The 13,760-nt window shown below is 35.6% G+C and overlaps 11 non-coding genes across 11 annotated transcripts; all 11 read right to left on the bottom strand.

Moving 5' to 3' along the window:
- Positions 1-6,369: 6,369 nt before the first annotated feature.
- Trnay-gua (transfer RNA tyrosine (anticodon GUA)) lies at positions 6,370-6,456 on the bottom strand. The gene is given in 2 exon segments: positions 6,370-6,405; positions 6,420-6,456. It is a non-coding gene; the product is annotated as a tRNA-Tyr (tRNA).
- A 232-nt stretch (positions 6,457-6,688) lies between these two features.
- On the bottom strand, positions 6,689-6,775 carry Trnay-gua (transfer RNA tyrosine (anticodon GUA)). The gene is given in 2 exon segments: positions 6,689-6,724; positions 6,739-6,775. It is a non-coding gene; the product is annotated as a tRNA-Tyr (tRNA).
- A 553-nt stretch (positions 6,776-7,328) lies between these two features.
- Trnay-gua (transfer RNA tyrosine (anticodon GUA)) lies at positions 7,329-7,415 on the bottom strand. Its single transcript is given in 2 exon segments — positions 7,329-7,364; positions 7,379-7,415. It is a non-coding gene; the product is annotated as a tRNA-Tyr (tRNA).
- Positions 7,416-7,647: 232 nt separating this feature from the next.
- Trnay-gua (transfer RNA tyrosine (anticodon GUA)) lies at positions 7,648-7,734 on the bottom strand. The gene is given in 2 exon segments: positions 7,648-7,683; positions 7,698-7,734. It is a non-coding gene; the product is annotated as a tRNA-Tyr (tRNA).
- A 553-nt stretch (positions 7,735-8,287) lies between these two features.
- Trnay-gua (transfer RNA tyrosine (anticodon GUA)) lies at positions 8,288-8,374 on the bottom strand. Its single transcript is given in 2 exon segments — positions 8,288-8,323; positions 8,338-8,374. It is a non-coding gene; the product is annotated as a tRNA-Tyr (tRNA).
- Positions 8,375-8,607: 233 nt separating this feature from the next.
- On the bottom strand, positions 8,608-8,694 carry Trnay-gua (transfer RNA tyrosine (anticodon GUA)). Its single transcript is given in 2 exon segments — positions 8,608-8,643; positions 8,658-8,694. It is a non-coding gene; the product is annotated as a tRNA-Tyr (tRNA).
- Positions 8,695-9,247: 553 nt separating this feature from the next.
- Positions 9,248-9,334, bottom strand: Trnay-gua (transfer RNA tyrosine (anticodon GUA)). The gene is given in 2 exon segments: positions 9,248-9,283; positions 9,298-9,334. It is a non-coding gene; the product is annotated as a tRNA-Tyr (tRNA).
- Positions 9,335-10,841: 1,507 nt separating this feature from the next.
- Positions 10,842-10,928, bottom strand: Trnay-gua (transfer RNA tyrosine (anticodon GUA)). The gene is given in 2 exon segments: positions 10,842-10,877; positions 10,892-10,928. It is a non-coding gene; the product is annotated as a tRNA-Tyr (tRNA).
- A 721-nt stretch (positions 10,929-11,649) lies between these two features.
- Trnay-gua (transfer RNA tyrosine (anticodon GUA)) lies at positions 11,650-11,736 on the bottom strand. The gene is given in 2 exon segments: positions 11,650-11,685; positions 11,700-11,736. It is a non-coding gene; the product is annotated as a tRNA-Tyr (tRNA).
- Positions 11,737-11,969: 233 nt separating this feature from the next.
- Trnay-gua (transfer RNA tyrosine (anticodon GUA)) lies at positions 11,970-12,056 on the bottom strand. Its single transcript is given in 2 exon segments — positions 11,970-12,005; positions 12,020-12,056. It is a non-coding gene; the product is annotated as a tRNA-Tyr (tRNA).
- An 870-nt stretch (positions 12,057-12,926) lies between these two features.
- Positions 12,927-13,013, bottom strand: Trnay-gua (transfer RNA tyrosine (anticodon GUA)). The gene is given in 2 exon segments: positions 12,927-12,962; positions 12,977-13,013. It is a non-coding gene; the product is annotated as a tRNA-Tyr (tRNA).
- Positions 13,014-13,760: the final 747 nt, after the last annotated feature.

Here is a 13,760-nt window from a genome sequence, read left to right as displayed (position 1 = left end):
AAAAAGCTCAAATTCCCCGTAGTGTGCAATAAGTGGCGTTTGACAAAGAAAAAAAAATCTCGCTGTTTTTATTGAATTAAATGCGCACAACTATGAAATGTAACGTAATATCGAAACAGCAAAACGTCCAGCTTGGGGGGGGGGGGAGGGGGAGGGGAGATGGAAAATGAAATATATGCATTCCCTAAATTAAACAAAAAAAAAGGAAAGAAAAAAAGCAAGCGCTGCCGGAAACAAAACGTGGTCATCACGTCATAATATGTAGAAGTAAGCTATATAGTAAAAAAAAAAGATTAACATTGTTTGCGATTAAGATTCCATCGTAAATATTGAATCGAAATCCAAGTAGTGACGTCAGAGGCATAGAAGATTGAAGAATGCTTTTTTCGACCGATGCGTAGAAATATATGATGTGTTCAGCATTACAAAAATTGTAAAAAAAAAAATCATTGCGTATTTTTAAGACCTTTTTTCTTCTGAAGAGGGCGCAATGTTCTTACTATTACCAACTTAAATTTTAGAAATGAGGCTTTGATACTTCTCGCAGGATGATATTAGAAAAATATAAAACCCAGAAAAAAATGCAAATTGAAGGTTTTTTCAAAAATTCATAAAAAATACAAAAATTGCTCTATCTTCAAAATTTTTTCATTCATCATATTTGAAATTAAATTTCCTACACTATAATACAAAAAATATTCGTGTGGTGCAATTGGTTCGGGGTCTGTGAGGTAAAAAGTGCAAAAAAACACATAAAACATTAAATAACTTTTTTTTCTAATTAAAATATCAAAAATCGAAGCCCGAGGTGCACATCTTCGGCAAAAGCAGCACCTGTATACCAAATTTGATCTTTTTAGGCCTTACCGTTTTCCCGGGAAGCGCGCCACACACACACACACACAAACATCTTATTTTATTACTAGCCGCCTGCGGCGACCAGCTGGTCTGCCTTTTTACGCCAGGGGTGCCGCCTTCGGCGGCTGCTTAAATAATTTAGCGACGACATTAATCAATGTTTTTCTCTATTAATCAGTATTATCATTCGTTTTTTTACGCCAATGTTGCCGCCATCGGCGGCTGCTTAAATAAATTTCGTGGCGGTGTCAATCAATCTATATCTATCTATATCATTAATAATTTGAATAAAATATTTTCTAAATCTGTCTCCAGTTTCGTCGTTTGGAATATTTTTAAAGGAGGGGGAGGGGAGACACAAACGACGTACTCTTCATGCAAATTTTGTCGAATAATAACAAAAAGCACTTCCACTTTTATGTGAAAGCATTGTTTTTTCAAAGTCATGGTGTATGTGGGGGACGGAGGGGGGCATTGACACCCAATGTGCAAGCAACCACCTACGGCGGCTGTTTGGCTAACTTGTCATTTACCTTTTTACTTCAAGTTTGCCGCCTTCGGCGGTTGTTTAAATAAATTTGGCAGCAGTATTAATCAATCCATCTCTATCTTTTTTTTGTGCCATTCACATTTTTACGCCAAGATTGCCGCCTTCGGCGGCTATCTACCTTTACAATCTATCTCTACATTGTCTTATCCATCTCTATTTATTTTGACCTCCTCACCCATTTCTTAATAAAAACGAAGAACACTCAAAAAAACCGCTTTTTTTCATTTAAGTAGAGGAAAAAAAAAAAAAAGCTCAAATTCCCCGTAGTGTGCAAAAAGTAGCGTTTGATAAAGATAAAAAAAATCTCGCTGTTTTTAATGAATTAATGCGCACAACTATGACATGTAACGTAATATAGTTACAGCGAAAGGTCCAGCTTGGGGGGGGGGGGATGAAAAAAGAAATAAATGCAATCCCTAAATAAAACAAAAAAAAAAAAAAAAAAAGGAAAGAAAAAAAGCAAGCGCTGCCGAAAAAACACGTGGTCATCACGTCAGAAAATGAAGTAAGCTATATAGTAAAAAAAAGATTAACATTGCTTGCGATTAAGATTCCGTTGTAAATATCGAATCGAAACCCAAGTAGTGACGTCACAGGTATAAAAGATTGAAGAACGCTTTTTTTCGACTGATGCGTGAAAGGACATGATGCGTGGGTCTCGCATGCTGTGTTCAGCATTAAAAATATTGTAAAAAAAAACTATTGCTTATTTTTAAGAACTTTTTTCTTTTGAAGAGGGCGAAATGGTTTTTCTATTACCAACTTAAATTTCAGAAATGAGGCTTTGATAATCGCAGGATGATATTAGAAAAAAATAAAACCCAGGAAAACATGCAAATTAAAGGTTTTTTCAAAAATTCATAAAAAATACAAAAATTGCTCTATCTTCAAAATTTTTTTGTTCATCATATTTAAAATTAAATTTCCGATACTATAGTATCAAAAATATTTGTCTGGCGCGATTGGTTCGGGGTCTGTGAGGTTAAAAGTACTAAAAAGTGCTAAAAATCACATAAAACATTAAATAACTTTTTTTCCAATTAAAATATCAAAAATCGAAGCCCGAGGTGCACAACTTCAGCAAAAACTAAACCTGTATACCAAATTTCATCTTTCTAGGCCTCACCGTTTTCCCGAGATGCGCGCCACACACACACACACACAAACATCTTATTTTATTATATGTATAGATATGTATAGAAGATAGAAAAAATATTTTCCCATTCTAAAAATCCTCCTCAGTGTTTTAGCAGCTACACTCTATCGATCTTTGTACCGACGTAAGGACGGTTTGCATAATGCAACCTGGACGAAAGACTATATTCGTGATTAAGGATAAACATAATTTTTTTAAATCTAGGAAATAAATTCTCAGTCAAGCCGGATTCGTACCAGCGATCTATGGATTTCTCTTTCATCATCTACAGTCCACCGCTCTGCCAACTGAGCTATCGACAGCTCGTTTAGCGATGGAGAGAAAAAAGTGCATCATTCATTTAAAAGTAATAAAATAATTATTTAAGACTAGCCGCCTGCGGCTACCAGCTGGTTCGCCTTCTTACGCCAGTCGCCTTTCTGTGCAAGCAGCCACCTACGGCGGCTGTTTGGCTAACTTGTCATTTACCTTTTTACTTCAAGTTTGCCGCCTTCGGCGGCTGTTTAAACAAATTTGGCTGCAGTATTAATCAATCCATCTCTATCTTTTTTTGTGCCATTCACATTTTTACGCCATCTACCTTTACGATCTATCTCTAAATTTTCTTATGCATCTCTATTTATTTTATCCTCCCCGTCCATTTCCTAATGAAAACGAAGATCACTCAAAAAACCACTTTTTTTTTATTTAGGCAGAGCAAAAAAAAAAAAAAAAAAGCCCAAATTCCCCGTAGTGTGCAATAAGTGGCGTTTGACAAAGAAAAAAAAAATCTCGCTGTTTTTATTGAATTAAATGCGCACAACTATGAAATGTAACGTAATATCGAAACAGCAAAACGTCCAGCTTGGGGGGGGGGGGAGGGGGGAGGGGAGATGGAAAATGAAATATATGCATTCCCTAAATTAAACAAAAAAAAAAGGAAAGAAAAAAAGCAAGCGCTGCCGGAAACAAAACGTGGTCATCACGTCATAATATGTAGAAGTAAGCTATATAGTAAAAAAAAAAGATTAACATTGTTTGCGATTAAGATTCCATCGTAAATATTGAATCGAAATCCAAGTAGTGACGTCAGAGGCATAGAAGATTGAAGAATGCTTTTTTCGACCGATGCGTAGAAATATATGATGTGTTCAGCATTACAAAAATTGTAAAAAAAAAAAACTATTGCGTATTTTTAAGAACTTTTTTCTTCTGAAGAGGGCGCAATGTTCTTACTATTACCAACTTAAATTTTAGAAATGAGGCTTTGATACTTCTCGCAGGATGATATTAGAAAAATATAAAACCCAGAAAAAAAATGCAAATTGAAGGTTTTTTCAAAAATTCATAAAAAATACAAAAATTGCTCTATCTTCAAAATTTTTTCATTCATCATATTTGAAATTAAATTTCCTACACTATAATACAAAAAATATTCGTGTGGTGCAATTGGTTCGGGGTCTGTGAGGTAAAAAGTGCAAAAAAAACACATAAAACATTAAATAACTTTTTTTTCTAATTAAAATATCAAAAATCGAAGCCCGAGGTGCACATCTTCGGCAAAAGCAGCACCTGTATACCAAATTTGATCTTTTTAGGCCTTACCGTTTTCCCGGGAAGCGCGCCACACACACACACACACAAACATCTTATTTTATTACTAGCCGCCTGCGGCGACCAGCTGGTCTGCCTTTTTACGCCAGGGGTGCCGCCTTCGGCGGCTGCTTAAACAATTTAGCGACGACATTAATCAATGTTTTTCTCTATTAATCAGTATTATCATTCGTTTTTTTACGCCAATGTTGCCGCCATCGGCGGCTGCTTAAATAAATTTCGTGGCGGTGTCAATCAATCTATATCTATCTATATCATTAATAATTTGAATAAAATATTTTCTAGATCTGTCTCCAGTTTCGTCGTTTGGAATATTTTTAAAGGAGGGGGAGGGGAGACACAAACGACGTACTCTTCATGCAAATTTTGTCGAATAATAACAAAAAGCACTTCCACTTTTATGTGAAAGCATTGTTTTTTCAAAGTCATGGTGTATGTGGGGGACGGAGGGGGGCATTGACACCCAATGTGCAAGCAACCACCTACGGCGGCTGTTTGGCTAACTTGTCATTTACCTTTTTACTTCAAGTTTGCCGCCTTCGGCGGCTGTTTAAATAAATTTGGCAGCAGTATTAATCAATCCATCTCTATCTTTTTTTTGTGCCATTCACATTTTTACGCCAAGATTGCCGCCTTCGGCGGCTATCTACCTTTACAATCTATCTCTACATTTTCTTATCCATCTCTATTTATTTTGACCTCCTCACCCATTTCTTAATAAAAACGAAGAACACTCAAAAAACCGCTTTTTTTCATTTAAGTAGAGCAAAAAAAAAAAGCTCAAATTCCCCGTAGTGTGCAAAAAGTAGCGTTTGATAAAGATAAAAAAAATCTCGCTGTTTTTAATGAATTAATGCGCACAACTATGACATGTAACGTAATATAGTTACAGCGAAAGGTCCAGCTTGGGGGGGGGGATGGAAAAAGAAATAAATGCAATCCCTAAATAAAACAAAAAAAAAAAAAAAAGGAAAGAAAAAAAGCAAGCGCTGCCGAAAAAACACGTGGTCATCACGTCAGAAAATGAAGTAAGCTATATAGTAAAAAAAAGATTAACATTGCTTGCGATTAAGATTCCGTCGTAAATATCGAATCGAAACCCAAGTAGTGACGTCACAGGTATAAAAGATTGAAGAACGCTTTTTTCGACTGATGCGTGAAAGGACATGATGCGTGGGTCTCGCATGCTGTGTTCAGCATTAAAAATATTGTAAAAAAAAACTATTGCGTATTTTTAAGAACTTTTTTCTTTTGAAGAGGGCGAAATGGTTTTTCTATTACCAACTTAAATTTCAGAAATGAGGCTTTGATAATCGCAGGATGATATTAGAAAAAAATAAAACCCAGGAAAACATGCAAATTAAAGGTTTTTTCAAAAATTCATAAAAAATACAAAAATTGCTCTATCTTCAAAATTTTTTTGTTCATCATATTTAAAATTAAATTTCCGACACTATAGTATCAAAAATATTTGTCTGGCGCGATTGGTTCGGGGTCTGTGAGGTTAAAAGTACTAAAAAGTGCTAAAAATCACATAAAACATTAAATAACTTTTTTTCCAATTAAAATATCAAAAATCGAAGCCCGAGGTGCACAACTTCAGCAAAAACTAAACCTGTATACCAAATTTCATCTTTCTAGGCCTCACCGTTTTCCCGAGATGCGCGCCACACACACACACACACAAACATCTTATTTTATTATATGTATAGATATGTATAGAAGATAGAAAAAATATTTTCCCATTCTAAAAATCCTCCTCAGTGTTTTAGCAGCTACACTCTATCGATCTTTGTACCGACGTAAGGACGGTTTGCATAATGCAACCTGGACGAAAGACTATATTCGTGATTAAGGATAAACATAATTTTTTTAAATCTAGGAAATAAATTCTCCGTCAAGCCGGATTCGTACCAGCGATCTATGGATTTCTCTTTCATCATCTACAGTCCACCGCTCTGCCAACTGAGCTATCGACAGCTCGTTTAGCGATGGAGAGAAGAAAGTGCATCATTCATTTACAAGCAATAAAATAATTATTTAAGATACAAAAAATATTTTCCCATTCTAAAAATCCTCCTCAGTGTTTTAGCGCCTACACTCTATTGAACTTTATACTGAGGTACCGACGGCTTGCATAAAGCAACTTGGAAGAAAGACTATATTCGTTATCAAGAATACAAATAATTGTTTTAAATATAGAAAATAATTCTCCGCCGAGCCGGATTCGAACCAGCGACCTATGGATTTCTGTTTCATCATCTACAGTCCACAGCTCTGCCAACTGAGCTATCGACGGCTCGTTTAGCGATGGAGAGAAGAAAGTGCATCATTCATTTACAAGTAATAAAATAATTATTTAAGATACAAAAAATATTTTCCCATTCGAAAAATCCTCCTGAGTGTTTATTACCTACACTCTATTTAACTTTCTACTGAGGTACCGACGGCTTGCATAAAGCAACTTGGAAGAAAGACTATATTCGTTATGAAGAATACAAATAATTGTTTTAAATATAGAAAATAATTTTTCCGTCGAGCCGGATTCGAACCGGCGACCTATGGATTTCTGCTTTACCAACTACAGTCCACCGCTCTGCCAACTGAGCTATCGACGGCTCGCGTAGTAATGGAGAGAAGAAAGTGTATCATTCATTTACGAGTAATAAAATAATTATTTAAGATACAAAAAATATTTTCCCATTCGAAAAATCCTTCTGAGTGTTTATTGCCTACACTCTATTTAACTTTCTACTCAGGTACTGATGGCTTGCAAAAAGCAACTTGGAAGAAAGACTATATTCGTTATGAAGAATACAAATAATTGTTTTAAATATAGAAAATAATTGCTTTGTCGAGCCGGATTCGAACCAGCGACCTATGGATTTCTGTTTCATCATCTACAGTCCACCGGTCTGCCAACTGAGCTATCGACGGCTCGTTTTGCAATTTAAAGAAGAAAGTGCATCATTCATTTACAAGTAGTAAAATAATTATTTAAGATACAAAAAAATATTTTCCCATTCTAAAAATCCTCCTCAGTGTTTTAGCGCCTACACTCTATTGAACTTCATACTGAGGTATCGACGGCTTGCATAAAGCAACTTGGAAGAAAGACTATATTCGTTATCAAGAATACAAATAATTGTTTTAAAAATAGAAAATAATTTTTCCGTCGAGCCGGATTCGAACCAGCGACCTATGGATTTCTGCTTTACCAACTACAGTCCACCGCTCTGCCAACTGAGCTATCGACGGCTCGCGTAGCAATGGAGAGAAGAAAGTGCATCATTCATTTACAAGTAATAAAATAATTATTTAAGATACAAAAAATATTTTCCCATTCGAAAAATCCTCCTGAGTGTTTATTACCTACACTCTATTTAACTTTCTACTGAGGTACCGACGGCTTGCATAAAGCAACTTGGAAGAAAGACTATATTCGTTATGAAGAATACAAATAATTGTTTTAAATATAGAAAATAATTTTTCCGTCGAGCCGGATTCGAACCAGCGACCTATGGATTTCTGCTTTACCAACTACAGTCCACCGCTCTGCCAACTGAGCTACCGACGGCTCGCGTAGTAATGGAGAGAAGAAAGTGTATCATTCATTTACGAGTAATAAAATAATTATTTAAGATACAAAAAATATTTTCCCATTCGAAAAATCCTTCTGAGTGTTTATTGCCTACACTCTATTTAACTTTCTACTCAGGTACTGATGGCTTGCAAAAAGCAACTTGGAAGAAAGACTATATTCGTTATGAAGAATACAAATAATTGTTTTAAATATAGAAAATAATTGCTTTGTCGAGCCGGATTCGAACCAGCGACCTATGGATTTCTGTTTCATCATCTACAGTCCACCGGTCTGCCAACTGAGCTATCGACGGCTCGTTTTGCAATTTAAAGAAGAAAGTGCATCATTCATTTACAAGTAGTAAAATAATTATTTAAGATACAAAAAAATATTTTCCCATTCTAAAAATCCTCCTCAGTGTTTTAGCGCCTACACTCTATTGAACTTCATACTGAGGTATCGACGGCTTGCATAAAGCAACTTGGAAGAAAGACTATATTCGTTATCAAGAATACAAATAATTGTTTTAAAAATAGAAAATAATTTCTCCGTCGAGCCGGATTCGAACCAGCGATCTATGGATTTCTCTTTCATCATCTACAGTCCACCGCTCTGCCAACTGAGCCATCGACGGCTCGTTTAGCGATGGAGAGAAGAAAGTGCATCATTCATTTACAAGGAATAAAATAATTATTTAAGATACAAAAAATATTTTCCCGTTCTAAAAATCCTCCTTAGTGTTTTAGCGCATACACTCTATTGAACTTTATACTGAGGTACCGACGGCTTGCATAAAGCAACTTGGAAGAAAGACTTTATTCGTTATCAAGAATACAAATAATTGTTTTAAATATAGAAAATAATTTTTCCGTCGAGCCGGATTCGAACCAGCGACCTATGGATTTCTGCTTTACCAACTACAGTCCACCGCTCTGCCAACTGAGCTATCGACGGCTCGCGTAGCAATGGAGAGAAGAAAGTGTATCATTCATTTACAAGTAATAAAATAATTTTTTAAGATACAAAAAATATTTTCCCATTCGAAAAATCCTCCTGAGTGTTTATTGCCTACACTCTATTTAACTTTATACTGAGGTACCGACGGCTTGCATAAAGCAACTTGGAAGAAAGACTATATTCGTTATGAAGAATACAAATAATTGTTTTAAATATAGAAAATAATTTTTTTGTCGAGCCGGATTCGAACCAGCGACCTATGGATTTCTGCTTTACCAACTACAGTCCACCGCTCTGCCAACTGAGCTATTGACGGGGCGTTGAGTGAAGAAGAGAAGAAAGTGTATCATTCATTTACAAGTAATAAAATATATTTTTTAAAATACAGAAAATATTTTCCCATTCGAAAAAGCCTCCTAAGTGTTTTAGCAGCTACACTCTATCAATCTTTGTACTGATGTACGGACGGTTTGCATAATGCAACCTGGACGAAAGACTATATTCGTGATTAAGGATAAAAATAATTATTTTAAATCTAAAAAATACTTTCTCCGTCGAGCCGGATTCGAACCAGCGACCTATGGATTTCTGTTTCATCATCTACAGTCCACCGCTCTGCCAACTGAGCTATCGACGGCTCGTTTAGCAATGGAGAGAAAAAAGTGCATCATTCATTTACAAGTAATAAAATAATTATTTAAGACTAGCCGCCTGCGGCGACCAGCTGGTTCGCCTTCTTACGCCAGTCGCCTTTCTGTGCAAGCAGCCACCTACGGCGGCTCTTTGGCTAACTTGTCATTTACCTTTTTACTTCAAGTTTGCCGCCTTCGGCGGCTGTTTAAACAAATTTGGCTGCAGTATTAATCAATCCATCTCTATCTTTTTTTGTGCCATTCACATTTTAACGCCATCTACCTTTACGATCTATCTCTAAATTTTCTTATGCATCTCTATTTATTTTAACCTCCCCGTCCATTTCCTAATGAAAACGAAGATCACTCAAAAAACCACTTTTTTTTATTTAAGCAGAGCAAAAAAAAAAAAAAAGCTCAAATTCCCCGTAGTGTGCAATAAGTGGCGTTTGACAAAGAAAAAAAAATCTCGCTGTTTTTATTGAATTAAATGCGCAACACTATGAAATGTAACGTAATATCGAAACAGCAAAACGTCCAGCTTGGGGGGGGGAGGGGGAGGGGAGATGGAAAATGAAATATATGCATTCCCTAAATTAAACAAAAAAAAAGGAAAGAAAAAAAGCAAGCGCTGCCGGAAACAAAACGTGGTCATCACGTCATAATATGTAGAAGTAAGCTATATAGTAAAAAAAAAAAGATTAACATTGTTTGCGATTAAGATTCCATCGTAAATATCGAATCGAAATCCAAATAGTGACGTCAGAGGCATAGAAGATTGAAGAATGCTTTTTTCGACCGATGCGTAGAAAGATATGATGTGTTCAGCATTAAAAAAATTGTAAAAAAAAAAAAACTATTGCGTATTTTTAAGAACTTTTTTCTTTTGAAGAGGGCGCAATGTTCTTACTATTACCAACTTAAATTTTAGAAATGAGGCTTTGATACTTCTCGCAGGATGATATTAGAAAAATATAAAACCCAGAAAAAAATGCAAATTGAAGGTTTTTTTCAAAAATTCATAAAAAATACAAAAATTGCTCTATCTTCAAAATTTTTTCATTCATCATATTTGAAATTAAATTTCCTACACTATAATACAAAAAATATTCGTGTGGTGCATTTGGTTCAGTTTCTGTGAGGTAAAAAGTGCAAAAAAACACATAAAACATTAAATAACTTTTTTTTTCTAATTAAAATATCAAAAATCATAGCCCGAGGTGCACATCTTCGGCAAAAGCAGCACCTGTATACCAAATTTGATCTTTTTAGGCCTTACCGTTTTCCCGGGAAGCACGCCACACACACACACACAAACATCTTATTTTATCATATGTATAGAAGATAGAAAAAATATTTTCCCATTCTAAAAAGCCTCCTAAGTGTTTTAGCAGCTACACTCTATCGATCTTTGTACCGACGTACGGACGGTTTGCATAATGCAACCTGGACGAAAGACTATATTCGTGATTAAGGATAAAAATAATTATTTTAAATCTAGGAAATAAATTCTCCGTCAAGCCGGATTCGAACCAGCGACCTATGGATTTCTGTTTCTTCATCTACAGTCCACCGCTCTGCCAACTGAGCTATCGACGGCTCGCTTAGCGATGGATTGAAGAAAGTGTATCATTCATTTACAAGTTATAAAATAATTATTTAAGATACAAAAAATATTTTCCCATTCTAAAAATCCTCCTGAGTGTTTTTACGCATGCACTCTATCGATCTTTCTACTGAGGTTCCGATGGCTTGCATAATGCAACTTGGAAGAAAGAATATATTCGTTAGCAAGAATACAAATAATTGTTTTAAATCTAGAAAATAATTTCTCCGCCGAGCAGGATTTGAACCAGCGACCTATGGATTTCTGCTTTACCATTTACAGTCCACCGCTCTGCCAACTGAGCTATCAACGGCTTGTTAGGCGTCGCAGAGAGGAAGGCATATATTCTTTATCAAATAATGAGAAAAGTGTTTAAAAATTCCAAAATAGTTTCTCTGTCGAGACGTATTCGAACCAGCGACCTATGGATTTCTGATTTACCAACTACATTCCACCGCTCTGCCAACTGGGCTATCGACGGCTCGTTTAGCAATGGAGAGAAGAAAGTGCATGATTCAATTACAAGCAATAAAATAATTATTTAAGATACAAAAAATATTTTCCCATTCTAAAAATCCTCCTCAGTGTTTTAGCGCCTACACTCTATCGATCTTTGTACCGACGTACGGACGGTTTGCATAATGCAACCTGGACGAAAGACTATATTCGTGATTAAGGATAAAAATAATTATTTTAAATCGAAAAAATACTTTCTCCGTCGAGCCGGATTCGAACCAGCGACTTATGGATTTCTGTTTCATCATCTACAGTCCACCGCTCTGCCAACTGAGCTATCGACGGCTCGTTTAGCAATGGAGAGAAAAAAGTGCATCATTCATTTACAAGTAATAAAATAATTATTTAAGATAGAAAAAATATTTTCCCATTCTAAAAATCCTCCTCAGTGTTTTAGCGCCTACACTCTATTGAACTTTATACTGAGGTACCGACGGCTTGCATAAAGCAACTTGGAAGAAAGACTATATTCGTTATCAAGAATACAAATAATTGTTTTAAATATAGAAAATAATTTTTCCGTCGAGCCGGATTCGAACCAGCGACCTATGGATTTCTGTTTTACTAACTACAGTCCACCGCTCTGCCAACTGAGCTATCGACGGCTCGCGTAGCAATGGAGAGAAGAAAGTGTATCATTCATTTACAAGTAATAAAATAATTATTTAAGATACAAAAAATATTTTCCCATTCGAAAAATCCTCCTGAGTGTTTATTGCCTACACTCTATTTAACTTTCTACTGAGGTACCGATGGCTTGCATAAAGCAACTTGGAAGAAAGACTATATTCGTTATGAAGAATACAAATACGTGTTTTAAATATAGAAAATAATTTCTTTGTCGAGCCGGATTCGAACCAGCGACCTATGGATTTCTGTTTCATCATCTACAGTCCACCGCTCTGCCAACTGAGCTATCGAAGGCTCGTTTAGCAATGGAGAGAAGAAAGTGCATCATTCATTTACAAGCAATAAAATAATTATTTAAGATACAAAAAATATTTTCCCATTCTAAAAATCCTCCTCAGTGTTTTAGCGCCTACACTCTATTGAACTTTATACTGAGGTACCGACGGCTTGCATAAAGCAACTTGGAAGAAAGACTATATTCGTTATCAAGAATACAAATAATTGTTTTAAATATAGAAAAAAATTCTCCGTCGAGCCGGATTCGAACCAGCGACCTATGTATTTCTGTTTCATCATCTACAGTCCACCGCTCTGCCAACTGAGCTATCGACGGCTGGTTTAGCGATGGAGAGAAGAAAGTGCATCATTCATTTACAAGTAATAAAATAATTATTTAAGATACAAAAAATATTTTCAAATTCGAAAAATCCTCCTGAGTGTTTATTACCTACACTCTATTTAACTTTCTACTGAGGTACCGACGGCTTGCATAAAGCAACTTGGAAGAAAGACTAAATTCGTTATAAAGAATACAAATAATTGTTTTAAATATAGAAAATAATTTTTCCGTCGAGCCGGATTCGAACCAGCGACCTATGAATTTCTGTTTCATCATCTACAGTCCACCGCTCTGCCAACTGAGCTATCGACGGCTCGTTTAGCAATGGAGGGAAGAAACTGCAACATTCATTTACAAGTAATAAAATAATTATTTAAGATACAAAAAATATTTTCCCATTCGAAAAATCCTCCTGAGTGTTTATTGCCTACATTCTATTTAACTTTCTACTGAGGTACCGACGGCTTGCGTAAAGCAACTTGGAAGAAAGACTATATCCGTTATCAAGAATGCAAATAATTGTTTTAAATATAGAAAAAAATTTCTCCGTCGAGCAGGATTTGAACCAGAAACCTACGGATTTCTTCTTTACCATTTACAGTCCACCGCTCTGCCAACTGAGCTATCGACGGCGCGTTGAGGGAAGAAGAGAAGAAAGTGTATCATTCATTTACAAGTAATGAAATATTTTTTTAAAATACAGAAAATATTTTCCCATTCGAAAAAGCCTCGTAAGTGTTTTAGCAGCTACACTCTATCGATCTTTGTACCGACGTACGGACGGTTTGCATAATGCAACTTGGACGAAAGACTATATTCGTGATTAAGGATAAAAATAATTATTTTAAATCTAGAAAATAAATTCTCCGTCAAGCCAGCTTCGAACCAGCGACCTATGGATTTCTATTTCATCATCTACAGTCCACCACTCTGCCAACTGAGCCATCGACGGCTCGCTTAGCAAGGGATTGAAGAAATTGTATCATTCATTTACAAGTTATAAAATAATTATTTAAGATACAAAAAATATTTTCCCATTCTAAAAATACTCCTTAGTGTT

Source organism: Uloborus diversus, chromosome 5, assembly GCF_026930045.1.
Source record: "Uloborus diversus isolate 005 chromosome 5, Udiv.v.3.1, whole genome shotgun sequence".
Classification (NCBI taxonomy): Eukaryota; Metazoa; Arthropoda; class Arachnida; order Araneae; family Uloboridae; genus Uloborus; species Uloborus diversus.
This window is presented reverse-complemented; position numbering and strand designations above follow the sequence as displayed.